The sequence below is a fragment of the Pleuronectes platessa genome, chromosome 11, assembly GCF_947347685.1.
Source record: "Pleuronectes platessa chromosome 11, fPlePla1.1, whole genome shotgun sequence".
NCBI classification, from domain to species: Eukaryota; Metazoa; Chordata; class Actinopteri; order Pleuronectiformes; family Pleuronectidae; genus Pleuronectes; species Pleuronectes platessa.
The window spans coordinates 24,874,363-24,895,778 of NC_070636.1; the positions used below are offsets into that span (position 1 = coordinate 24,874,363).

The 21,416-nt window shown below is 45.6% G+C and overlaps 43 non-coding genes across 43 annotated transcripts; all 43 read right to left on the bottom strand.

The window, feature by feature from the left end:
- Positions 1 to 48: 48 nt before the first annotated feature.
- On the bottom strand, positions 49 to 161 carry LOC128452518 (U5 spliceosomal RNA). Its single transcript, XR_008341011.1, has one exon. It is a non-coding gene; the product is annotated as a U5 spliceosomal RNA (small nuclear RNA).
- Positions 162 to 675: 514 nt separating this feature from the next.
- LOC128452856 (U2 spliceosomal RNA) lies at positions 676 to 867 on the bottom strand. Its single transcript, XR_008341337.1, has one exon. It is a non-coding gene; the product is annotated as a U2 spliceosomal RNA (small nuclear RNA).
- A 180-nt stretch (positions 868 to 1,047) lies between these two features.
- LOC128452533 (U5 spliceosomal RNA) lies at positions 1,048 to 1,160 on the bottom strand. Its single transcript, XR_008341025.1, has one exon. It is a non-coding gene; the product is annotated as a U5 spliceosomal RNA (small nuclear RNA).
- Positions 1,161 to 1,674: 514 nt separating this feature from the next.
- LOC128451924 (U2 spliceosomal RNA) lies at positions 1,675 to 1,866 on the bottom strand. Its single transcript, XR_008340445.1, has one exon. It is a non-coding gene; the product is annotated as a U2 spliceosomal RNA (small nuclear RNA).
- Positions 1,867 to 2,046: 180 nt separating this feature from the next.
- LOC128451994 (U5 spliceosomal RNA) lies at positions 2,047 to 2,159 on the bottom strand. The gene has a single exon (XR_008340505.1). It is a non-coding gene; the product is annotated as a U5 spliceosomal RNA (small nuclear RNA).
- Positions 2,160 to 2,673: 514 nt separating this feature from the next.
- On the bottom strand, positions 2,674 to 2,865 carry LOC128451929 (U2 spliceosomal RNA). The gene has a single exon (XR_008340450.1). It is a non-coding gene; the product is annotated as a U2 spliceosomal RNA (small nuclear RNA).
- A 180-nt stretch (positions 2,866 to 3,045) lies between these two features.
- LOC128452535 (U5 spliceosomal RNA) lies at positions 3,046 to 3,158 on the bottom strand. The gene has a single exon (XR_008341027.1). It is a non-coding gene; the product is annotated as a U5 spliceosomal RNA (small nuclear RNA).
- A 514-nt stretch (positions 3,159 to 3,672) lies between these two features.
- LOC128451806 (U2 spliceosomal RNA) lies at positions 3,673 to 3,864 on the bottom strand. Its single transcript, XR_008340335.1, has one exon. It is a non-coding gene; the product is annotated as a U2 spliceosomal RNA (small nuclear RNA).
- Positions 3,865 to 4,044: 180 nt separating this feature from the next.
- LOC128451995 (U5 spliceosomal RNA) lies at positions 4,045 to 4,157 on the bottom strand. Its single transcript, XR_008340506.1, has one exon. It is a non-coding gene; the product is annotated as a U5 spliceosomal RNA (small nuclear RNA).
- A 514-nt stretch (positions 4,158 to 4,671) lies between these two features.
- On the bottom strand, positions 4,672 to 4,863 carry LOC128451925 (U2 spliceosomal RNA). The gene has a single exon (XR_008340446.1). It is a non-coding gene; the product is annotated as a U2 spliceosomal RNA (small nuclear RNA).
- Positions 4,864 to 5,043: 180 nt separating this feature from the next.
- On the bottom strand, positions 5,044 to 5,156 carry LOC128451997 (U5 spliceosomal RNA). The gene has a single exon (XR_008340508.1). It is a non-coding gene; the product is annotated as a U5 spliceosomal RNA (small nuclear RNA).
- Positions 5,157 to 5,670: 514 nt separating this feature from the next.
- On the bottom strand, positions 5,671 to 5,862 carry LOC128451937 (U2 spliceosomal RNA). Its single transcript, XR_008340458.1, has one exon. It is a non-coding gene; the product is annotated as a U2 spliceosomal RNA (small nuclear RNA).
- Positions 5,863 to 6,042: 180 nt separating this feature from the next.
- On the bottom strand, positions 6,043 to 6,155 carry LOC128451998 (U5 spliceosomal RNA). The gene has a single exon (XR_008340509.1). It is a non-coding gene; the product is annotated as a U5 spliceosomal RNA (small nuclear RNA).
- Positions 6,156 to 6,669: 514 nt separating this feature from the next.
- LOC128452857 (U2 spliceosomal RNA) lies at positions 6,670 to 6,861 on the bottom strand. Its single transcript, XR_008341338.1, has one exon. It is a non-coding gene; the product is annotated as a U2 spliceosomal RNA (small nuclear RNA).
- A 180-nt stretch (positions 6,862 to 7,041) lies between these two features.
- LOC128452528 (U5 spliceosomal RNA) lies at positions 7,042 to 7,154 on the bottom strand. Its single transcript, XR_008341020.1, has one exon. It is a non-coding gene; the product is annotated as a U5 spliceosomal RNA (small nuclear RNA).
- A 514-nt stretch (positions 7,155 to 7,668) lies between these two features.
- LOC128451930 (U2 spliceosomal RNA) lies at positions 7,669 to 7,860 on the bottom strand. The gene has a single exon (XR_008340451.1). It is a non-coding gene; the product is annotated as a U2 spliceosomal RNA (small nuclear RNA).
- Positions 7,861 to 8,040: 180 nt separating this feature from the next.
- LOC128451999 (U5 spliceosomal RNA) lies at positions 8,041 to 8,153 on the bottom strand. The gene has a single exon (XR_008340510.1). It is a non-coding gene; the product is annotated as a U5 spliceosomal RNA (small nuclear RNA).
- A 514-nt stretch (positions 8,154 to 8,667) lies between these two features.
- On the bottom strand, positions 8,668 to 8,859 carry LOC128452811 (U2 spliceosomal RNA). Its single transcript, XR_008341295.1, has one exon. It is a non-coding gene; the product is annotated as a U2 spliceosomal RNA (small nuclear RNA).
- A 180-nt stretch (positions 8,860 to 9,039) lies between these two features.
- On the bottom strand, positions 9,040 to 9,152 carry LOC128452000 (U5 spliceosomal RNA). The gene has a single exon (XR_008340511.1). It is a non-coding gene; the product is annotated as a U5 spliceosomal RNA (small nuclear RNA).
- A 514-nt stretch (positions 9,153 to 9,666) lies between these two features.
- On the bottom strand, positions 9,667 to 9,858 carry LOC128452858 (U2 spliceosomal RNA). Its single transcript, XR_008341339.1, has one exon. It is a non-coding gene; the product is annotated as a U2 spliceosomal RNA (small nuclear RNA).
- A 177-nt stretch (positions 9,859 to 10,035) lies between these two features.
- Positions 10,036 to 10,148, bottom strand: LOC128452001 (U5 spliceosomal RNA). The gene has a single exon (XR_008340512.1). It is a non-coding gene; the product is annotated as a U5 spliceosomal RNA (small nuclear RNA).
- A 514-nt stretch (positions 10,149 to 10,662) lies between these two features.
- LOC128451723 (U2 spliceosomal RNA) lies at positions 10,663 to 10,854 on the bottom strand. The gene has a single exon (XR_008340257.1). It is a non-coding gene; the product is annotated as a U2 spliceosomal RNA (small nuclear RNA).
- Positions 10,855 to 11,034: 180 nt separating this feature from the next.
- LOC128452003 (U5 spliceosomal RNA) lies at positions 11,035 to 11,147 on the bottom strand. The gene has a single exon (XR_008340514.1). It is a non-coding gene; the product is annotated as a U5 spliceosomal RNA (small nuclear RNA).
- Positions 11,148 to 11,660: 513 nt separating this feature from the next.
- LOC128452819 (U2 spliceosomal RNA) lies at positions 11,661 to 11,852 on the bottom strand. The gene has a single exon (XR_008341303.1). It is a non-coding gene; the product is annotated as a U2 spliceosomal RNA (small nuclear RNA).
- Positions 11,853 to 12,032: 180 nt separating this feature from the next.
- LOC128452004 (U5 spliceosomal RNA) lies at positions 12,033 to 12,145 on the bottom strand. Its single transcript, XR_008340515.1, has one exon. It is a non-coding gene; the product is annotated as a U5 spliceosomal RNA (small nuclear RNA).
- Positions 12,146 to 12,659: 514 nt separating this feature from the next.
- LOC128452859 (U2 spliceosomal RNA) lies at positions 12,660 to 12,851 on the bottom strand. The gene has a single exon (XR_008341340.1). It is a non-coding gene; the product is annotated as a U2 spliceosomal RNA (small nuclear RNA).
- A 177-nt stretch (positions 12,852 to 13,028) lies between these two features.
- Positions 13,029 to 13,141, bottom strand: LOC128452005 (U5 spliceosomal RNA). The gene has a single exon (XR_008340516.1). It is a non-coding gene; the product is annotated as a U5 spliceosomal RNA (small nuclear RNA).
- Positions 13,142 to 13,655: 514 nt separating this feature from the next.
- On the bottom strand, positions 13,656 to 13,847 carry LOC128452821 (U2 spliceosomal RNA). Its single transcript, XR_008341304.1, has one exon. It is a non-coding gene; the product is annotated as a U2 spliceosomal RNA (small nuclear RNA).
- Positions 13,848 to 14,027: 180 nt separating this feature from the next.
- Positions 14,028 to 14,140, bottom strand: LOC128452006 (U5 spliceosomal RNA). Its single transcript, XR_008340517.1, has one exon. It is a non-coding gene; the product is annotated as a U5 spliceosomal RNA (small nuclear RNA).
- A 514-nt stretch (positions 14,141 to 14,654) lies between these two features.
- LOC128452861 (U2 spliceosomal RNA) lies at positions 14,655 to 14,846 on the bottom strand. The gene has a single exon (XR_008341342.1). It is a non-coding gene; the product is annotated as a U2 spliceosomal RNA (small nuclear RNA).
- Positions 14,847 to 15,023: 177 nt separating this feature from the next.
- LOC128452007 (U5 spliceosomal RNA) lies at positions 15,024 to 15,136 on the bottom strand. Its single transcript, XR_008340518.1, has one exon. It is a non-coding gene; the product is annotated as a U5 spliceosomal RNA (small nuclear RNA).
- A 514-nt stretch (positions 15,137 to 15,650) lies between these two features.
- On the bottom strand, positions 15,651 to 15,842 carry LOC128452822 (U2 spliceosomal RNA). The gene has a single exon (XR_008341305.1). It is a non-coding gene; the product is annotated as a U2 spliceosomal RNA (small nuclear RNA).
- A 180-nt stretch (positions 15,843 to 16,022) lies between these two features.
- On the bottom strand, positions 16,023 to 16,135 carry LOC128452008 (U5 spliceosomal RNA). The gene has a single exon (XR_008340519.1). It is a non-coding gene; the product is annotated as a U5 spliceosomal RNA (small nuclear RNA).
- A 514-nt stretch (positions 16,136 to 16,649) lies between these two features.
- LOC128451898 (U2 spliceosomal RNA) lies at positions 16,650 to 16,841 on the bottom strand. The gene has a single exon (XR_008340421.1). It is a non-coding gene; the product is annotated as a U2 spliceosomal RNA (small nuclear RNA).
- A 180-nt stretch (positions 16,842 to 17,021) lies between these two features.
- Positions 17,022 to 17,134, bottom strand: LOC128452507 (U5 spliceosomal RNA). The gene has a single exon (XR_008341001.1). It is a non-coding gene; the product is annotated as a U5 spliceosomal RNA (small nuclear RNA).
- A 514-nt stretch (positions 17,135 to 17,648) lies between these two features.
- On the bottom strand, positions 17,649 to 17,840 carry LOC128452812 (U2 spliceosomal RNA). Its single transcript, XR_008341296.1, has one exon. It is a non-coding gene; the product is annotated as a U2 spliceosomal RNA (small nuclear RNA).
- Positions 17,841 to 18,020: 180 nt separating this feature from the next.
- Positions 18,021 to 18,133, bottom strand: LOC128452009 (U5 spliceosomal RNA). Its single transcript, XR_008340520.1, has one exon. It is a non-coding gene; the product is annotated as a U5 spliceosomal RNA (small nuclear RNA).
- A 514-nt stretch (positions 18,134 to 18,647) lies between these two features.
- LOC128452862 (U2 spliceosomal RNA) lies at positions 18,648 to 18,839 on the bottom strand. Its single transcript, XR_008341343.1, has one exon. It is a non-coding gene; the product is annotated as a U2 spliceosomal RNA (small nuclear RNA).
- A 177-nt stretch (positions 18,840 to 19,016) lies between these two features.
- Positions 19,017 to 19,129, bottom strand: LOC128452525 (U5 spliceosomal RNA). The gene has a single exon (XR_008341018.1). It is a non-coding gene; the product is annotated as a U5 spliceosomal RNA (small nuclear RNA).
- A 514-nt stretch (positions 19,130 to 19,643) lies between these two features.
- LOC128452823 (U2 spliceosomal RNA) lies at positions 19,644 to 19,835 on the bottom strand. The gene has a single exon (XR_008341306.1). It is a non-coding gene; the product is annotated as a U2 spliceosomal RNA (small nuclear RNA).
- A 180-nt stretch (positions 19,836 to 20,015) lies between these two features.
- Positions 20,016 to 20,128, bottom strand: LOC128452010 (U5 spliceosomal RNA). The gene has a single exon (XR_008340521.1). It is a non-coding gene; the product is annotated as a U5 spliceosomal RNA (small nuclear RNA).
- A 514-nt stretch (positions 20,129 to 20,642) lies between these two features.
- On the bottom strand, positions 20,643 to 20,834 carry LOC128452824 (U2 spliceosomal RNA). Its single transcript, XR_008341307.1, has one exon. It is a non-coding gene; the product is annotated as a U2 spliceosomal RNA (small nuclear RNA).
- A 180-nt stretch (positions 20,835 to 21,014) lies between these two features.
- Positions 21,015 to 21,127, bottom strand: LOC128452011 (U5 spliceosomal RNA). Its single transcript, XR_008340522.1, has one exon. It is a non-coding gene; the product is annotated as a U5 spliceosomal RNA (small nuclear RNA).
- Between the last annotated feature and the right edge of the window lie 289 nt (positions 21,128 to 21,416).

Sequence of the window (21,416 nt, forward strand, 5' to 3'; positions counted from 1 at the left end):
GATTTCTGACCTAGACAATTCTTTGACTTTTCACAATTTCATAAGGCTCAGCCATAAAGCAAAGCCTGCCAAAAATAGATTCAACTCATGTGTGTTCCTCTCCACGGAAGTCTTTAGTAAAAGGCGAAAGACTTTTGCGTTATGAAGAGAAACCAGAGTCAGCATGGCCCTCTGTTCGAGAGCAGCGGAGGAGCCTCTCGGTCACAGTCACCACCTACGCGGTGGGCCTCTCTTTGCTTTCCGCATGTCAGATTCTAGTATACAACATTCCCACCACGCCCCCATCTGCCAACCAAAATTATACAAGTCTTTATTTGCTCCTGCCCTGACTAGTGATTGGCTTTTAAGCCTTTTTAAGCGATACATCCCTGAACCACTTACATTGGGTCCAAAAAGCTGACTCTGCTTTCTCACCAAGTCTCCCAGAGGATCTTGAGTGAAAACCAGTTTCAGTTTTTGACAAACGCTTCTGATTCAATTTGGAATCCAGTTGAAGCTCATTGTGACCCCGTGCAGAGTCATGCATGATCACTTCACAAGGCAGTGAGTCATCAGAGCGGTTTCGCACACTTGTCAAACTCTGCCAGGCCTTTCCCTCAGTTTCATTGACCCAGTGTAGAATTCACCTTTAAAACTCCACAATTGTTTGAGTGTTTGCTTTTCTACAAGGTAAGAACAGAGTGCACCGTTCCCAGCGGCACTGCAATGCTAGGTCGATGCGTGGAGAGAAGGGAGCAAGCTCCAAATTTCTGCTCCTCTTGCCAAAAATCTGCTTAATATGTAGTCCTCATATAGAGGACATATCAGATATTAAACTGATAAGAACAGATACTACACTTGATCTTAGCCAAAAGGCCGAGAAGCGATAATCCACAAGTGTTGGATGTCCACGCCAAGCTCTTGGCGCAAATCTCCCTTGCTGTGGTACCCCGTTTGTAGGTGTGCATAACAATGGCTGCTGCTCATCACCTCCGCCTAAGCTCTACTTTGTGGACACTTGATTTCTGACCTAGACAATTCTCTGACTTTTCACAATTTCATAAGGCTCAGCCATAAAGCAAAGCCTGCCAAAAATAGATTCAACTCATGTTTGTTCCTCTCCACGGAATTCTTTAGTAAAAGGCGAAAGACTTGTGCGTTATGAAGAGAAACCAGAGTCAGCATGGCCCTCTGTTCGAGAGCAGCGGAGGAGCCTCTCGGTCACAGTCACCACCTACGCGGTGGGCCTCTCTTTGCTTTCCGCATGTCAGATTCTAGTATACAACATTCCCACCACGCCCCCATCTGCCAACCAAAATTATACAAGTCTTTATTTGCTCCTGCCCTGACTAGTGATTGGCTTTTAAGCCTTTTTAAGCGATACATCCCTGAACCACTTACATTGGGTCCAAAAAGCTGACTCTGCTTTCTCACCAAGTCTCCCAGAGGATCTTGAGTGAAAACCAGTTTCAGTTTTTGACAAACGCTTCTGATTCAATTTGGAATCCAGTTGAAGCTCATTGTGACCCCGTGCAGAGTCATGCATGATCACTTCACAAGGCAGTGAGTCATCAGAGCGGTTTCGCACACTTGTTAAACTCTGCCAGGCCATTCCCTCAGTTTCATTGACCCAGTGTAGAATTCACCTTTAAAACTCCACAATTGTTTGAGTGTTTGCTTTTCTACAAGGTAAGAACAGAGTGCACCGTTCCCAGCGGCACTGCAATGCTAGGTCGATGCGTGGAGAGAAGGGAGCAAGCTCCAAATTTCTGCTCCTCTTGCCAAAAATCTGCTTAATATGTAGTCCTCATATAGAGGACATATCAGATATTAAACTGATACGAACAGATACTACACTTGATCTTAGCCAAAAGGCCGAGAAGCGATAATCCACAAGTGTTGGATGTCCACGCCAAGCTCTTGGCGCAAATCTCCCTTGCTGTGGTACCCCGTTTGTAGGTGTGCATAACAATGGCTGCTGCTCATCACCTCCGCCTAAGCTCTCCTTTGTGGACACTTGATTTCTGACCTAGACAATTCTTTGACTTTTCACAATTTCATAAGGCTCAGCCATAAAGCAAAGCCTGCCAAAAATAGATTCAACTCATGTTTGTTCCTCTCCACGGAAGTCTTTAGTAAAAGGCGAAAGACTTGTGCGTTATGAAGAGAAACCAGAGTCAGCATGGCCCTCTGTTCGAGAGCAGCGGAGGAGCCTCTCGGTCACAGTCACCACCTACGCGGTGGGCCTCTCTTTGCTTTCCGCATGTCAGATTCTAGTATACAACATTCCCACCACGCCCCCATCTGCCAACCAAAATTATACAAGTCTTTATTTGCTCCTGCCCTGACTAGTGATTGGCTTTTAAGCCTTTTTAAGCGATACATCCCTGAACCACTTACATTGGGTCCAAAAAGCTGACTCTGCTTTCTCACCAAGTCTCCCAGAGGATCTTGAGTGAAAACCAGTTTCAGTTTTTGACAAACGCTTCTGATTCAATTTGGAATCCAGTTGAAGCTCATTGTGACCCCGTGCAGAGTCATGCATGATCACTTCACAAGGCAGTGAGTCATTAGAGCGGTTTCGCACACTTGTCAAACTCTGCCGGGCCATTCCCTCAGTTTCATTGACCCAGTGTAGAATTCACCTTTAAAACTCCACAATTGTTTGAGTGTTTGCTTTTCTACAAGGTAAGAACAGAGTGCACCGTTCCCAGCGGCACTGCAATGCTAGGTCGATGCGTGGAGAGAAGGGAGCAAGCTCCAAATTTCTGCTCCTCTTGCCAAAAATCTGCTTAACATGTAGTCCTCATATAGAGGACATATCAGATATTAAACTGATACGAACAGATACTACACTTGATCTTAGCCAAAAGGCCGAGAAGCGATAATCCACACATGTTGGATGTCCACGCCAAGCTCTTGGCGCAAATCTCCCTTGCTGTGGTACCCCGTTTGTAGGTGTGCATAACAATGGCTGCTGCTCATCACCTCCGCCTAAGCTCTACTTTGTGGACACTTGATTTCTGACCTAGACAATTCTCTGACTTTTCACAATTTCATAAGGCTCAGCCATAAAGCAAAGCCTGCCAAAAATAGATTCAACTCATGTTTGTTCCTCTCCACGGAATTCTTTAGTAAAAGGCGAAAGACTTGTGCGTTATGAAGAGAAACCAGAGTCAGCATGGCCCTCTGTTCGAGAGCAGCGGAGGAGCCTCTCGGTCACAGTCACCACCTACGCGGTGGGCCTCTCTTTGCTTTCCGCATGTCAGATTCTAGTATACAACATTCCCACCACGCCCCCATCTGCCAACCAAAATTATACAAGTCTTTATTTGCTCCTGCCCTGACTAGTGATTGGCTTTTAAGCCTTTTTAAGCGATACATCCCTGAACCACTTACATTGGGTCCAAAAAGCTGACTCTGCTTTCTCACCAAGTCTCCCAGAGGATCTTGAGTGAAAACCAGTTTCAGTTTTTGACAAACGCTTCTGATTCAATTTGGAATCCAGTTGAAGCTCATTGTGACCCCGTGCAGAGTCATGCATGATCACTTCACAAGGCAGTGAGTCATCAGAGCGGTTTCGCACACTTGTTAAACTCTGCCAGGCCATTCCCTCAGTTTCATTGACCCAGTGTAGAATTCACCTTTAAAACTCCACAATTGTTTGAGTGTTTGCTTTTCTACAAGGTAAGAACAGAGTGCACCGTTCCCAGCGGCACTGCAATGCTAGGTCGATGCGTGGAGAGAAGGGAGCAAGCTCCAAATTTCTGCTCCTCTTGCCAAAAATCTGCTTAACATGTAGTCCTCATATAGAGGACATATCAGATATTAAACTGATAAGAACAGATACTACACTTGATCTTAGCCAAAAGGCCGAGAAGCGATAATCCACAAGTGTTGGATGTCCACGCCAAGCTCTTGGCGCAAATCTCCCTTGCTGTGGTACCCCGTTTGTAGGTGTGCATAACACTGGCTGCTGCTCATCACCTCCGCCTAAGCTCTCCTTTGTGGACACTTGATTTCTGACCTAGACAATTCTTTGACTTTTCACAATTTCATAAGGCTCAGCCATAAAGCAAAGCCTGCCAAAAATAGATTCAACTCATGTTTGTTCCTCTCCACGGAAGTCTTTAGTAAAAGGCGAAAGACTTGTGCGTTATGAAGAGAAACCAGAGTCAGCATGGCCCTCTGTTCGAGAGCAGCGGAGGAGCCTCTCGGTCACAGTCACCACCTACGCGGTGGGCCTCTCTTTGCTTTCCGCATGTCAGATTCTAGTATACAACATTCCCACCACGCCCCCATCTGCCAACCAAAATTATACAAGTCTTTATTTGCTCCTGCCCTGACTAGTGATTGGCTTTTAAGCCTTTTTAAGCGATACATCCCTGAACCACTTACATTGGGTCCAAAAAGCTGACTCTGCTTTCTCACCAAGTCTCCCAGAGGATCTTGAGTGAAAACCAGTTTCAGTTTTTGACAAACGCTTCTGATTCAATTTGGAATCCAGTTGAAGCTCATTGTGACCCCGTGCAGAGTCATGCATGATCACTTCACAAGGCAGTGAGTCATCAGAGTGGTTTTGCACACTTGTCAAACTCTGCCAGGCCATTCCCTCAGTTTCATTGACCCAGTGTAGAATTGACCTTTAAAACTCCACAATTGTTTGAGTGTTTGCTTTTCTACAAGGTAAGAACAGAGTGCACCGTTCCCAGCGGCACTGCAATGCTAGGTCGATGCGTGGAGAGAAGGGAGCAAGCTCCAAATTTCTGCTCCTCTTGCCAAAAATCTGCTTAATATGTAGTCCTCATATAGAGGACATATCAGATATTAAACTGATACGAACAGATACTACACTTGATCTTAGCCAAAAGGCCGAGAAGCGATAATCCACAAGTGTTGGATGTCCACGCCAAGCTCTTGGCGCAAATCTCCCTTGCTGTGGTACCCCGTTTGTAGGTGTGCATAACAATGGCTGCTGCTCATCACCTCCGCCTAAGCTCTCCTTTGTGGACACTTGATTTCTGACCTAGACAATTCTTTGACTTTTCACAATTTCATAAGGCTCAGCCATAAAGCAAAGCCTGCCAAAAATAGATTCAACTCATGTTTGTTCCTCTCCACGGAAGTCTTTAGTAAAAGGCGAAAGACTTGTGCGTTATGAAGAGAAACCAGAGTCAGCATGGCCCTCTGTTCGAGAGCAGCGGAGGAGCCTCTCGGTCACAGTCACCACCTACGCGGTGGGCCTCTCTTTGCTTTCCGCATGTCAGATTCTAGTATACAACATTCCCACCACGCCCCCATCTGCCAACCAAAATTATACAAGTCTTTATTTGCTCCTGCCCTGACTAGTGATTGGCTTTTAAGCCTTTTTAAGCGATACATCCCTGAACCACTTACATTGGGTCCAAAAAGCTGACTCTGCTTTCTCACCAAGTCTCCCAGAGGATCTTGAGTGAAAACCAGTTTCAGTTTTTGACAAACGCTTCTGATTCAATTTGGAATCCAGTTGAAGCTCATTGTGACCCCGTGCAGAGTCATGCATGATCACTTCACAAGGCAGTGAGTCATCAGAGCGGTTTCGCACACTTGTCAAACTCTGCCAGGCCTTTCCCTCAGTTTCATTGACCCAGTGTAGAATTCACCTTTAAAACTCCACAATTGTTTGAGTGTTTGCTTTTCTACAAGGTAAGAACAGAGTGCACCGTTCCCAGCGGCACTGCAATGCTAGGTCGATACGTGGAGAGAAGGGAGCAAGCTCCAAATTTCTGCTCCTCTTGCCAAAAATCTGCTTAATATGTAGTCCTCATATAGAGGACATATCAGATATTAAACCGATAAGAACAGATACTACACTCGATCTTAGCCAAAAGGCCGAGAAGCGATAATCCACAAGTGTTGGATGTCCACGCCAAGCTCTTGGCGCAAATCTCCCTTGCTGTGGTACCCCGTTTGTAGGTGTGCATAACAATGGCTGCTGCTCATCACCTCCGCCTAAGCTCTACTTTGTGGACACTTGATTTCTGACCTAGACAATTCTTTGACTTTTCACAATTTCATAAGGCTCAGCCATAAAGCAAAGCCTGCCAAAAATAGATTCAACTCATGTTTGTTCCTCTCCACGGAAGTCTTTAGTAAAAGGCGAAAGACTTGTGCGTTATGAAGAGAAACCAGAGTCAGCATGGCCCTCTGTTCGAGAGCAGCGGAGGAGCCTCTCGGTCACAGTCACCACCTACGCGGTGGGCCTCTCTTTGCTTTCCGCATGTCAGATTCTAGTATACAACATTCCCACCACGCCCCCAGCTGCCAAACAAAATTATACAAGTCTTTATTTGCTCCTGCCCTGACTAGTGATTGGCTTTTAAGCCTTTTTAAGCGATACATCCCTGAACCACTTACATTGGGTCCAAAAAGCTGACTCTGCTTTCTCACCAAGTCTCCCAGAGGATCTTGAGTGAAAACCAGTTTCAGTTTTTGACAAACGCTTCTGATTCAATTTGGAATCCAGTTGAAGCTCATTGTGACCCCGTGCAGAGTCATGCATGATCACTTCACAAGGCAGTGAGTCATCAGAGCGGTTTCGCACACTTGTCAAACTCTGCCAGGCCTTTCCCTCAGTTTCATTGACCCAGTGTAGAATTCACCTTTAAAACTCCACAATTGTTTGAGTGTTTGCTTTTCTACAAGGTAAGAACAGAGTGCACCGTTCCCAGCGGCACTGCAATGCTAGGTCGATGCGTGGAGAGAAGGGAGCAAGCTCCAAATTTCTGCTCCTCTTGCCAAAAATCTGCTTAATATGTAGTCCTCATATAGAGGACATATCAGATATTAAACTGATAAGAACAGATACTACACTTGATCTTAGCCAAAAGGCCGAGAAGCGATAATCCACAAGTGTTGGATGTCCACGCCAAGCTCTTGGCGCAAATCTCCCTTGCTGTGGTACCCCGTTTGTAGGTGTGCATAACAATGGCTGCTGCTCATCACCTCCGCCTAAGCTCTACTTTGTGGACACTTGATTTCTGACCTAGACAATTCTTTGACTTTTCACAATTTCATAAGGCTCAGCCATAAAGCAAAGCCTGCCAAAAATAGATTCAACTCATGTTTGTTCCTCTCCACGGAAGTCTTTAGTAAAAGGCGAAAGACTTGTGCGTTATGAAGAGAAACCAGTGTCAGCATGGCCCTCTGTTCGAGAGAAGCGGAGGAGCCTCTCGGTCACAGTCACCACCTACGCGGTGGGCCTCTCTTTGCTTTCCGCATGTCAGATTCTAGTATACAACATTCCCACCACGCCCCCATCTGCCAACCAAAATTATACAAGTCTTTATTTGCTCCTGCCCTGACTAGTGATTGGCTTTTAAGCCTTTTTAAGCGATACATCCCTGAACCACTTACATTGGGTCCAAAAAGCTGACTCTGCTTTCTCACCAAGTCTCCCAGAGGATCTTGAGTGAAAACCAGTTTCAGTTTTTGACAAACGCTTCTGATTCAATTTGGAATCCAGTTGAAGCTCATTGTGACCCCGTGCAGAGTCATGCATGATCACTTCACAAGGCAGTGAGTCATTAGAGCGGTTTCGCACACTTGTCAAACTCTGCCGGGCCATTCCCTCAGTTTCATTGACCCAGTGTAGAATTCACCTTTAAAACTACACAATTGTTTGAGTGTTTGCTTTTCTACAAGGTAAGAACAGAGTGCACCGTTCCCAGCGGCACTGCAATGCTAGGTCGATGCGTGGAGAGAAGGGAGCAAGCTCCAAATTTCTGCTCCTCTTGCCAAAAATCTGCTTAACATGTAGTCCTCATATAGAGGACATATCAGATATTAAACTGATACGAACAGATACTACACTTGATCTTAGCCAAAAGGCCGAGAAGCGATAATCCACAAGTGTTGGATGTCCACGCCAAGCTCTTGGCGCAAATCTCCCTTGCTGTGGTACCCCGTTTGTAGGTGTGCATAACAATGGCTGCTGCTCATCACCTCCGCCTAAGCTCTCCTTTGTGGACACTTGATTTCTGACCTAGACAATTCTTTGACTTTTCACAATTTCATAAGGCTCAGCCATAAAGCAAAGCCTGCCAAAAATAGATTCAACTCATGTTTGTTCCTCTCCACGGAAGTCTTTAGTAAAAGGCGAAAGACTTGTGCGTTATGAAGAGAAACCAGAGTCAGCATGGCACTCTGTTCGAGAGCAGCGGAGGAGCCTCTCGGTCACAGTCACCACCTACGCGGTGGGCCTCTCTTTGCTTTCCGCATGTCAGATTCTAGTATACAACATTCCCACCACGCCCCCATCTGCCAACCAAAATTATACAAGTCTTTATTTGCTCCTGCCCTGACTAGTGATTGGCTTTTAAGCCTTTTTAAGCGATACATCCCTGAACCACTTACATTGGGTCCAAAAAGCTGACTCTGCTTTCTCACCAAGTCTCCCAGAGGATCTTGAGTGAAAACCAGTTTCAGTTTTTGACAAACGCTTCTGATTCAATTTGGAATCCAGTTGAAGCTCATTGTGACCCCGTGCAGAGTCATGCATGATCACTTCACAAGGCAGTGAGTCATCAGAGCGGTTTCGCACACTTGTCAAACTCTGCCAGGCCATTCCCTCAGTTTCATTGTCCCAGTGTAGAATTCACCTTTAAAACTCCACAATTGTTTGAGTGTTTGCTTTTCTACAAGGTAAGAACAGAGTGCACCGTTCCCAGCGGCACTGCAATGCTAGGTCGATGCGTGGAGAGAAGGGAGCAAGCTCCAAATTTCTGCTCCTCTTGCCAAAAATCTGCTTAATATGTAGTCCTCATATTGAGGACATATCAGATATTAAACTGATAAGAACAGATACTACACTTGATCTTAGCCAAAAGGCCGAGAAGCGATAATCCACAAGTGTTGGATGTCCACGCCAAGCTCTTGGCGCAATTCTCCCTTGCTGTGGTACCCCGTTTGTAGGTGTGCATAACAATGGCTGCTGCTCATCACCTCCGCCTAAGCTCTCCTTTGTGGACACTTGATTTCTGACCTAGACAATTCTTTGACTTTTCACAATTTCATAAGGCTCAGCCATAAAGCAAAGCCTGCCAAAAATAGATTCAACTCATGTTTGTTCCTCTCCACGGAAGTCTTTAGTAAAAGGCGAAAGACTTGTGCGTTATGAAGAGAAACCAGAGTCAGCATGGCCCTCTGTTCGAGAGCAGCGGAGGAGCCTCTCGGTCACAGTCACCACCTACGCGGTGGGCCTCTCTTTGCTTTCCGCATGTCAGATTCTAGTATACAACATTCCCACCACGCCCCCATCTGCCAACCAAAATTATACAAGTCTTTATTTGCTCCTGCCCTGACTAGTGATTGGCTTTTAAGCCTTTTTAAGCGATACATCCCTGAACCACTTACATTGGGTCCAAAAAGCTGACTCTGCTTTCTCACCAAGTCTCCCAGAGGATCTTGAGTGAAAACCAGTTTCAGTTTTTGACAAACGCTTCTGATTCAATTTGGAATCCAGTTGAAGCTCATTGTGACCCCGTGCAGAGTCATGCATGATCACTTCACAAGGCAGTGAGTCATCAGAGCGGTTTTGCACACTTGTCAAACTCTGCCAGGCCATTCCCTCAGTTTCATTGACCCAGTGTAGAATTCACCTTTAAAACTCCACAATTGTTTGAGTGTTTGCTTTTCTACAAGGTAAGAACAGAGTGCACCGTTCCCAGCGGCACTGCAATGCTAGGTCGATGCGTGGAGAGAAGGGAGCAAGCTCCAAATTTCTGCTCCTCTTGCCAAAAATCTGCTTAATATGTAGTCCTCATATAGAGGACATATCAGATATTAAACTGATAAGAACAGATACTACACTTGATCTTAGCCAAAAGGCCGAGAAGCGATAATCCACAAGTGTTGGATGTCCACGCCAAGCTCTTGGCGCAATTCTCCCTTGCTGTGGTACCCCGTTTGTAGGTGTGCATAACAATGGCTGCTGCTCATCACCTCCGCCTAAGCTCTTTGTGGACACTTGATTTCTGACCTAGACAATTCTTTGACTTTTCACAATTTCATAAGGCTCAGCCATAAAGCAAAGCCTGCCAAAAATAGATTCAACTCATGTTTGTTCCTCTCCACGGAAGTCTTTAGTAAAAGGCGAAAGACTTGTGCGTTATGAAGAGAAACCAGAGTCAGCATGGCCCTCTGTTCGAGAGCAGTGAAGGAGCCTCTCGGTCACAGTCACCACCTACGCGGTGGGCCTCTCTTTGCTTTCCGCATGTCAGATTCTAGTATACAACATTCCCACCACGCCCCCATCTGCCAACCAAAATTATACAAGTCTTTATTTGCTCCTGCCCTGACTAGTGATTGGCTTTTAAGCCTTTTTAAGCGATACATCCCTGAACCACTTACATTGGGTCCAAAAAGCTGACTCTGCTTTCTCACCAAGTCTCCCAGAGGATCTTGAGTGAAAACCAGTTTCAGTTTTTGACAAACGCTTCTGATTCAATTTGGAATCCAGTTGAAGCTCATTGTGACCCCGTGCAGAGTCATGCATGATCACTTCACAAGGCAGTGAGTCATCAGAGCGGTTTTGCACACTTGTCAAACTCTGCTAGGCCATTCCCTCAGTTTCATTGACCCAGTGTAGAATTCACCTTTAAAACTCCACAATTGTTTGAGTGTTTGCTTTTCTACAAGGTAAGAACAGAGTGCACCGTTCCCAGCAGCACTGCAATGCTAGGTCGATGCGTGGAGAGAAGGGAGCAAGCTCCAAATTTCTGCTCCTCTTGCCAAAAATCTGCTTAATATGTAGTCCTCATATAGAGGACATATCAGATATTAAACTGATAAGAACAGATACTACACTTGATCTTAGCCAAAAGGCCGAGAAGCGATAATCCACAAGTGTTGGATGTCCACGCCAAGCTCTTGGCGCAATTCTCCCTTGCTGTGGTACCCCGTTTGTAGGTGTGCATAACAATGGCTGCTGCTCATCACCTCCGCCTAAGCTCTCCTTTGTGGACACTTGATTTCTGACCTAGACAATTCTTTGACTTTTCACAATTTCATAAGGCTCAGCCATAAAGCAAAGCCTGCCAAAAATAGATTCAACTCATGTTTGTTCCTCTCCACGGAAGTCTTTAGTAAAAGGCGAAAGACTTGTGCGTTATGAAGAGAAACCAGAGTCAGCATGGCCCTCTGTTCGAGAGCAGTGAAGGAGCCTCTCGGTCACAGTCACCACCTACGCGGTGGGCCTCTCTTTGCTTTCCGCATGTCAGATTCTAGTATACAACATTCCCACCACGCCCCCATCTGCCAACCAAAATTATACAAGTCTTTATTTGCTCCTGCCCTGACTAGTGATTGGCTTTTAAGCCTTTTTAAGCGATACATCCCTGAACCACTTACATTGGGTCCAAAAAAATGACTCTGCTTTCTCACCAAGTCTCCCAGAGGATCTTGAGTGAAAACAGTTTCAGTTTTTGACAAACGCTTCTGATTCAATTTGGAATCCAGTTGAAGCTCATTGTGACCCCTTGCAGAGTCATGCATGATCACTTCACAAGGCAGTGAGTCATCAGAGCGGTTTTGCACACTTGTCAAACTCTGCCAGGCTATTCCCTCAGTTTCATTGACCCAGTGTAGAATTCACCTTTAAAACTCCACAATTGTTTGAGTGTTTGCTTTTCTACAAGGTAAGAACAGAGTGCACCGTTCCCAGCAGCACTGCAATGCTAGGTCGATGCGTGGAGAGAAGGGAGCAAGCTCCAAATTTCTGCTCCTCTTGCCAAAAATCTGCTTAATATGTAGTCCTCATATTGAGGACATATCAGATATTAAACTGATAAGAACAGATACTACACTTGATCTTAGCCAAAAGGCCGAGAAGCGATAATCCACAAGTGTTGGATGTCCACGCCAAGCTCTTGGCGCAATTCTCCCTTGCTGTGGTACCCCGTTTGTAGGTGTGCATAACAATGGCTGCTGCTCATCACCTCCGCCTAAGCTCTCCTTTGTGGACACTTGATTTCTGACCTAGACAATTCTTTGACTTTTCACAATTTCATAAGGCTCAGCCATAAAGCAAAGCCTGCCAAAAATAGATTCAACTCATGTTTGTTCCTCTCCACGGAAGTCTTTAGTAAAAGGCGAAAGACTTGTGCGTTATGAAGAGAAACCAGAGTCAGCATGGCCCTCTGTTCGAGAGCAGCGGAGGAGCCTCTCGGTCACAGTCACCACCTACGCGGTGGGCCTCTCTTTGCTTTCCGCATGTCAGATTCTAGTATACAACATTCCCACCACGCCCCCATCTGCCAACCAAAATTATACAAGTCTTTATTTGCTCCTGCCCTGACTAGTGATTGGCTTTTAAGCCTTTTTAAGCGATACATCCCTGAACCACTTACATTGGGTCCAAAAAGCTGACTCTGCTTTCTCACCAAGTCTCCCAGAGGATCTTGAGTGAAAACCAGTTTCAGTTTTTGACAAACGCTTCTGATTCAATTTGGAATCCAGTTGAAGCTCATTGTGACCCCGTGCAGAGTCATGCATGATCACTTCACAAGGCAGTGAGTCATCAGAGCGGTTTTGCACACTTGTCAAACTCTGCCAGGCCATTCCCTCAGTTTCATTGACCCAGTGTAGAATTCACCTTTAAAACTCCACAATTGTTTGAGTGTTTGCTTTTCTACAAGGTAAGAACAGAGTGCACCGTTCCCAGCGGCACTGCAATGCTAGGTCGATGCGTGGAGAGAAGGGAGCAAGCTCCAAATTTCTGCTCCTCTTGCCAAAAATCTGCTTAATATGTAGTCCTCATATAGAGGACATATCAGATATTAAACTGATAAGAACAGATACTACACTTGATCTTAGCCAAAAGGCCGAGAAGCGATAATCCACAAGTGTTGGATGTCCACGCCAAGCTCTTGGCGCAATTCTCCCTTGCTGTGGTACCCCGTTTGTAGGTGTGCATAACAATGGCTGCTGCTCATCACCTCCGCCTAAGCTCTTTGTGGACACTTGATTTCTGACCTAGACAATTCTTTGACTTTTCACAATTTCATAAGGCTCAGCCATAAAGCAAAGCCTGCCAAAAATAGATTCAACTCATGTTTGTTCCTCTCCACGGAAGTCTTTAGTAAAAGGCGAAAGACTTGTGCGTTATGAAGAGAAACCAGAGTCAGCATGGCCCTCTGTTCGAGAGCAGTGAAGGAGCCTCTCGGTCACAGTCACCACCTACGCGGTGGGCCTCTCTTTGCTTTCCGCATGTCAGATTCTAGTATACAACATTCCCACCACGCCCCCATCTGCCAACCAAAATTATACAAGTCTTTATTTGCTCCTGCCCTGACTAGTGATTGGCTTTTAAGCCTTTTTAAGCGATACATCCCTGAACCACTTACATTGGGTCCAAAAAGCTGACTCTGCTTTCTCACCAAGTCTCCCAGAGGATCTTGAGTGAAAACCAGTTTCAGTTTTTGACAAACGCTTCTGATTCAATTTGGAATCCAGTTGAAGCTCATTGTGACCCCGTGCAGAGTCATGCATGATCACTTCACAAGGCAGTGAGTCATCAGAGCGGTTTTGCACACTTGTCAAACTCTGCTAGGCCATTCCCTCAGTTTCATTGACCCAGTGTAGAATTCACCTTTAAAACTCCACAATTGTTTGAGTGTTTGCTTTTCTACAAGGTAAGAACAGAGTGCACCGTTCCCAGCAGCACTGCAATGCTAGGTCGATGCGTGGAGAGAAGGGAGCAAGCTCCAAATTTCTGCTCCTCTTGCCAAAAATCTGCTTAATATGTAGTCCTCATATTGAGGACATATCAGATATTAAACTGATAAGAACAGATACTACACTTGATCTTAGCCAAAAGGCCGAGAAGCGATAATCCACAAGTGTTGGATGTCCACGCCAAGCTCTTGGCGCAATTCTCCCTTGCTGTGGTACCCCGTTTGTAGGTGTGCATAACAATGGCTGCTGCTCATCACCTCCGCCTAAGCTCTCCTTTGTGGACACTTGATTTCTGACCTAGACAATTCTTTGACTTTTCACAATTTCATAAGGCTCAGCCATAAAGCAAAGCCTGCCAAAAATAGATTCAACTCATGTTTGTTCCTCTCCACGGAAGTCTTTAGTAAAAGGCGAAAGACTTGTGCGTTATGAAGAGAAACCAGAGTCAGCATGGCCCTCTGTTCGAGAGCAGCGGAGGAGCCTCTCGGTCACAGTCACCACCTACGCGGTGGGCCTCTCTTTGCTTTCCGCATGTCAGATTCTAGTATACAACATTCCCACCACGCCCCCATCTGCCAACCAAAATTATACAAGTCTTTATTTGCTCCTGCCCTGACTAGTGATTGGCTTTTAAGCCTTTTTAAGCGATACATCCCTGAACCACTTACATTGGGTCCAAAAAGCTGACTCTGCTTTCTCACCAAGTCTCCCAGAGGATCTTGAGTGAAAACCAGTTTCAGTTTTTGACAAACGCTTCTGATTCAATTTGGAATCCAGTTGAAGCTCATTGTGACCCCGTGCAGAGTCATGCATGATCACTTCACAAGGCAGTGAGTCATCAGAGCGGTTTTGCACACTTGTCAAACTCTGCCAGGCCATTGCCTCAGTTTCATTGACCCAGTGTAGAATTCACCTTTAAAACTCCACAATTGTTTGAGTGTTTGCTTTTCTACAAGGTAAGAACAGAGTGCACCGTTCCCAGCGGCACTGCAATGCTAGGTCGATGCGTGGAGAGAAGGGAGCAAGCTCCAAATTTCTGCTCCTCTTGCCAAAAATCTGCTTAATATGTAGTCCTCATATAGAGGACATATCAGATATTAAACTGATAAGAACAGATACTACACTTGATCTTAGCCAAAAGGCCGAGAAGCGATAATCCACAAGTGTTGGATGTCCACGCCAAGCTCTTGGCGCAATTCTCCCTTGCTGTGGTACCCCGTTTGTAGGTGTGCATAACAATGGCTGCTGCTCATCACCTCCGCCTAAGCTCTTTGTGGACACTTGATTTCTGACCTAGACAATTCTTTGACTTTTCACAATTTCATAAGGCTCAGCCATAAAGCAAAGCCTGCCAAAAATAGATTCAACTCATGTTTGTTCCTCTCCACGGAAGTCTTTAGTAAAAGGCGAAAGACTTGTGCGTTATGAAGAGAAACCAGAGTCAGCATGGCCCTCTGTTCGAGAGCAGTGAAGGAGCCTCTCGGTCACAGTCACCACCTACGCGGTGGGCCTCTCTTTGCTTTCCGCATGTCAGATTCTAGTATACAACATTCCCACCACGCCCCCATCTGCCAACCAAAATTATACAAGTCTTTATTTGCTCCTGCCCTGACTAGTGATTGGCTTTTAAGCCTTTTTAAGCGATACATCCCTGAACCACTTACATTGGGTCCAAAAAGCTGACTCTGCTTTCTCACCAAGTCTCCCAGAGGATCTTGAGTGAAAACCAGTTTCAGTTTTTGACAAACGCTTCTGATTCAATTTGGAATCCAGTTGAAGCTCATTGTGACCCCGTGCAGAGTCATGCATGATCACTTCACAAGGCAGTGAGTCATCAGAGCGGTTTTGCACACTTGTCAAACTCTGCTAGGCCATTCCCTCAGTTTCATTGACCCAGTGTAGAATTCACCTTTAAAACTCCACAATTGTTTGAGTGTTTGCTTTTCTACAAGGTAAGAACAGAGTGCACCGTTCCCAGCAGCACTGCAATGCTAGGTCGATGCGTGGAGAGAAGGGAGCAAGCTCCAAATTTCTGCTCCTCTTGCCAAAAATCTGCTTAATATGTAGTCCTCATATTGAGGACATATCAGATATTAAACTGATAAGAACAGATACTACACTTGATCTTAGCCAAAAGGCCGAGAAGCGATAATCCACAAGTGTTGGATGTCCATGCCAAGCTCTTGGCGCAATTCTCCCTTGCTGTGGTACCCCGTTTGTAGGTGTGCATAACAATGGCTGCTGCTCATCACCTCCGCCTAAGCTCTCCTTTGTGGACACTTGATTTCTGACCTAGACAATTCTTTGACTTTTCACAATTTCATAAGGCTCAGCCATAAAGCAAAGCCTGCCAAAAATAGATTCAACTCATGTTTGTTCCTCTCCACGGAAGTCTTTAGTAAAAGGCGAAAGACTTGTGCGTTATGAAGAGAAACCAGAGTCAGCATGGCCCTCTGTTCGAGAGCAGCGGAGGAGCCTCTCGGTCACAGTCACCACCTACGCGGTGGGCCTCTCTTTGCTTTCCGCATGTCAGATTCTAGTATACAACATTCCCACCACGCCCCCATCTGCCAACCAAAATTATACAAGTCTTTATTTGCTCCTGCCCTGACTAGTGATTGGCTTTTAAGCCTTTTTAAGCGATACATCCCTGAACCACTTACATTGGGTCCAAAAAGCTGACTCTGCTTTCTCACCAAGTCTCCCAGAGGATCTTGAGTGAAAACCAGTTTCAGTTTTTGACAAACGCTTCTGATTCAATTTGGAATCCAGTTGAAGCTCATTGTGACCCCGTGCAGAGTCATGCATGATCACTTCACAAGGCAGTGAGTCATCAGAGCGGTTTTGCACACTTGTCAAACTCTGCCAGGCCATTGCCTCAGTTTCATTGACCCAGTGTAGAATTCACCTTTAAAACTCCACAATTGTTTGAGTGTTTGCTTTTCTACAAGGTAAGAACAGAGTGCACCGTTCCCAGCGGCACTGCAATGCTAGGTCGATGCGTGGAGAGAAGGTAGCAAGCTCCAAATTTCTGCTCCTCTTGCCAAAAATCTGCTTAATATGTAGTCCTCACATAGAGGACATATCAGATATTAAACTGATAAGAACAGATACTACACTTGATCTTAGCCAAAAGGCCGAGAAGCGATAATCCACAAGTGTTGGATGTCCACGCCAAGCTCTTGGCGCAATTCTCCCTTGCTGTGGTACCCTGTTTGTAGGTGTGCATAACAATGGCTGCTGCTCATCACCTCCGCCTAAGCTCTCCTTTGTGGACACTTGATTTCTGACCTAGACAATTCTTTGACTTTTCACAATTTCATAAGGCTCAGCCATAAAGCAAAGCCTGCCAAAAATAGATTCAACTCATGTTTGTTCCTCTCCACGGAAGTCTTTAGTAAAAGGCGAAAGACTTGTGCGTTATGAAGAAAAACCAGAGTCAGCATGGCCCTCTGTTCGAGAGCAGCGGAGGAGCCTCTCGGTCACAGTCACCACCTACGCGGTGGGCCTCTCTTTGCTTTCCGCATGTCAGATTCTAGTATACAACATTCCCACCACGCCCCCATCTGCCAACCAAAATTATACAAGTCTTTATTTGCTCCTGCCCTGACTAGTGATTGGCTTTTAAGCCTTTTTAAGCGATACATCCCTGAACCACTTACATTGGGTCCAAAAAGCTGACTCTGCTTTCTCACCAAGTCTCCCAGAGGATCTTGAGTGAAAACCAGTTTCAGTTTTTGACAAACGCTTCTGATTCAATTTGGAATCCAGTTGAAGCTCATTGTGACCCCGTGCAGAGTCATGCATGATCACTTCACAAGGCAGTGAGTCATCAGAGCGGTTTTGCACACTTGTCAAACTCTGCCAGGCCATTCCCTCAGTTTCATTGACCCAGTGTAGAATTCACCTTTAAAACTCCACAATTGTTTGAGTGTTTGCTTTTCTACAAGGTAAGAACAGAGTGCACCGTTCCCAGCGGCACTGCAATGCTAGGTCGATGCGTGGAGAGAAGGGAGCAAGCTCCAAATTTCTGCTCCTCTTGCCAAAAATCTGCTTAATATGTAGTCCTCATATTGAGGACATATCAGATATTAAACTGATAAGAACAGATACTACACTTGATCTTAGCCAAAAGGCCGAGAAGCGATAATCCACAAGTGTTGGATGTCCACGCCAAGCTCTTGGCGCAATTCTCCCTTGCTGTGGTACCCCGTTTGTAGGTGTGCATAACAATGGCTGCTGCTCATCACCTCCGCCTAAGCTCTCCTTTGTGGACACTTGATTTCTGACCTAGACAATTCTTTGACTTTTCACAATTTCATAAGGCTCAGCCATAAAGCAAAGCCTGCCAAAAATAGATTCAACTCATGTTTGTTCCTCTCCACGGAAGTCTTTAGTAAAAGGCGAAAGACTTGTGCGTTATGAAGAGAAACCAGAGTCAGCATGGCCCTCTGTTCGAGAGCAGCGGAGGAGCCTCTCGGTCACAGTCACCACCTACGCGGTGGGCCTCTCTTTGCTTTCCGCATGTCAGATTCTAGTATACAACATTCCCACCACGCCCCCATCTGCCAACCAAAATTATACAAGTCTTTATTTGCTCCTGCCCTGACTAGTGATTGGCTTTTAAGCCTTTTTAAGCGATACATCCCTGAACCACTTACATTGGGTCCAAAAAGCTGACTCTGCTTTCTCACCAAGTCTCCCAGAGGATCTTGAGTGAAAACCAGTTTCAGTTTTTGACAAACGCTTCTGAATCAATTTGGAATCCAGTTGAAGCTCATTGTGACCCCGTGCAGAGTCATGCATGATCACTTCACAAGGCAGTGAGTCATCAGAGCGGTTTTGCACACTTGTCAAACTCTGCCAGGCCATTGCCTCAGTTTCATTGACCCAGTGTAGAATTCACCTTTAAAACTCCACAATTGTTTGAGTGTTTGCTTTTCTACAAGGTAAGAACAGAGTGCACCGTTCCCAGCGGCACTGCAATGCTAGGTCGATGCGTGGAGAGAAGGGAGCAAGCTCCAAATTTCTGCTCCTCTTGCCAAAAATCTGCTTAATATGTAGTCCTCATATAGAGGACATATCAGATATTAAACTGATAAGAACAGATACTACACTTGATCTTAGCCAAAAGGCCGAGAAGCGATAATCCACAAGTGTTGGATGTCCACGCCAAGCTCTTGGCGCAATTCTCCCTTGCTGTGGTACCCCGTTTGTAGGTGTGCATAACAATGGCTGCTGCTCATCACCTCCGCCTAAGCTCTTTGTGGACACTTGATTTCTGACCTAGACAATTCTTTGACTTTTCACAATTTCATAAGGCTCAGCCATAAAGCAAAGCCTGCCAAAAATAGATTCAACTCATGTTTGTTCCTCTCCACGGATGTCTTTAGTAAAAGGCGAAAGACTTGTGCGTTATGAAGAGAAACCAGAGTCAGCATGGCCCTCTGTTCGAGAGCAGTGAAGGAGCCTCTCGGTCACAGTCACCACCTACGCGGTGGGCCTCTCTTTGCTTTCCGCATGTCAGATTCTAGTATACAACATTCCCACCACGCCCCCATCTGCCAACCAAAATTATACAAGTCTTTATTTGCTCCTGCCCTGACTAGTGATTGGCTTTTAAGCCTTTTTAAGCGATACATCCCTGAACCACTTACATTGGGTCCAAAAAGCTGACTCTGCTTTCTCACCAAGTCTCCCAGAGGATCTTGAGTGAAAACCAGTTTCAGTTTTTGACAAACGCTTCTGATTCAATTTGGAATCCAGTTGAAGCTCATTGTGACCCCGTGCAGAGTCATGCATGATCACTTCACAAGGCAGTGAGTCATCAGAGCGGTTTTGCACACTTGTCAAACTCTGCTAGGCCATTCCCTCAGTTTCATTGACCCAGTGTAGAATTCACCTTTAAAACTCCACAATTGTTTGAGTGTTTTCTTTTCTACAAGGTAAGAACAGAGTGCACCGTTCCCAGCAGCACTGCAATGCTAGGTCGATGCGTGGAGAGAAGGGAGCAAGCTCCAAATTTCTGCTCCTCTTGCCAAAAATCTGCTTAATATGTAGTCCTCATATTGAGGACATATCAGATATTAAACTGATAAGAACAGATACTACACTTGATCTTAGCCAAAAGGCCGAGAAGCGATAATCCACAAGTGTTGGATGTCCACGCCAAGCTCTTGGCGCAATTCTCCCTTGCTGTGGTACCCCGTTTGTAGGTGTGCATAACAATGGCTGCTGCTCATCACCTCCGCCTAAGCTCTCCTTTGTGGACACTTGATTTCTGACCTAGACAATTCTTTGACTTTTCACAATTTCATAAGGCTCAGCCATAAAGCAAAGCCTGCCAAAAATAGATTCAACTCATGTTTGTTCCTCTCCACGGAAGTCTTTAGTAAAAGGCGAAAGACTTGTGCGTTATGAAGAGAAACCAGAGTCAGCATGGCCCTCTGTTCGAGAGCAGCGGAGGAGCCTCTCGGTCACAGTCACCACCTACGCGGTGGGCCTCTCTTTGCTTTCCGCATGTCAGATTCTAGTATACAACATTCCCACCACGCCCCCATCTGCCAACCAAAATTATACAAGTCTTTATTTGCTCCTGCCCTGACTAGTGATTGGCTTTTAAGCCTTTTTAAGCGATACATCCCTGAACCACTTACATTGGGTCCAAAAAGCTGACTCTGCTTTCTCACCAAGTCTCCCAGAGGATCTTGAGTGAAAACCAGTTTCAGTTTTTGACAAACGCTTCTGATTCAATTTGGAATCCAGTTGAAGCTCATTGTGACCCCGTGCAGAGTCATGCATGATCACTTCACAAGGCAGTGAGTCATCAGAGCGGTTTTGCACACTTGTCAAACTCTGCTAGGCCATTCCCTCAGTTTCATTGACCCAGTGTAGAATTCACCTTTAAAACTCCACAATTGTTTGAGTGTTTGCTTTTCTACAAGGTAAGAACAGAGTGCACCGTTCCCAGCAGCACTGCAATGCTAGGTCGATGCGTGGAGAGAAGGGAGCAAGCTCCAAATTTCTGCTCCTCTTGCCAAAAATCTGCTTAATATGTAGTCCTCATATTGAGGACATATCAGATATTAAACTGATAAGAACAGATACTACACTTGATCTTAGCCAAAAGGCCGAGAAGCGATAATCCACAAGTGTTGGATGTCCATGCCAAGCTCTTGGCGCAATTCTCCCTTGCTGTGGTACCCCGTTTGTAGGTGTGCATAACAATGGCTGCTGCTCATCACCTCCGCCTAAGCTCTCCTTTGTGGACACTTGATTTCTGACCTAGACAATTCTTTGACTTTTCACAATTTCATAAGGCTCAGCCATAAAGCAAAGCCTGCCAAAAATAGATTCAACTCATGTTTGTTCCTCTCCACGGAAGTCTTTAGTAAAAGGCGAAAGACTTGTGCGTTATGAAGAGAAACCAGAGTCAGCATGGCCCTCTGTTCGAGAGCAGCGGAGGAGCCTCTCGGTCACAGTCACCACCTACGCGGTGGGCCTCTCTTTGCTTTCCGCATGTCAGATTCTAGTATACAACATTCCCACCACGCCCCCATCTGCCAACCAAAATTATACAAGTCTTTATTTGCTCCTGCCCTGACTAGTGATTGGCTTTTAAGCCTTTTTAAGCGATACATCCCTGAACCACTTACATTGGGTCCAAAAAGCTGACTCTGCTTTCTCACCAAGTCTCCCAGAGGATCTTGAGTGAAAACCAGTTT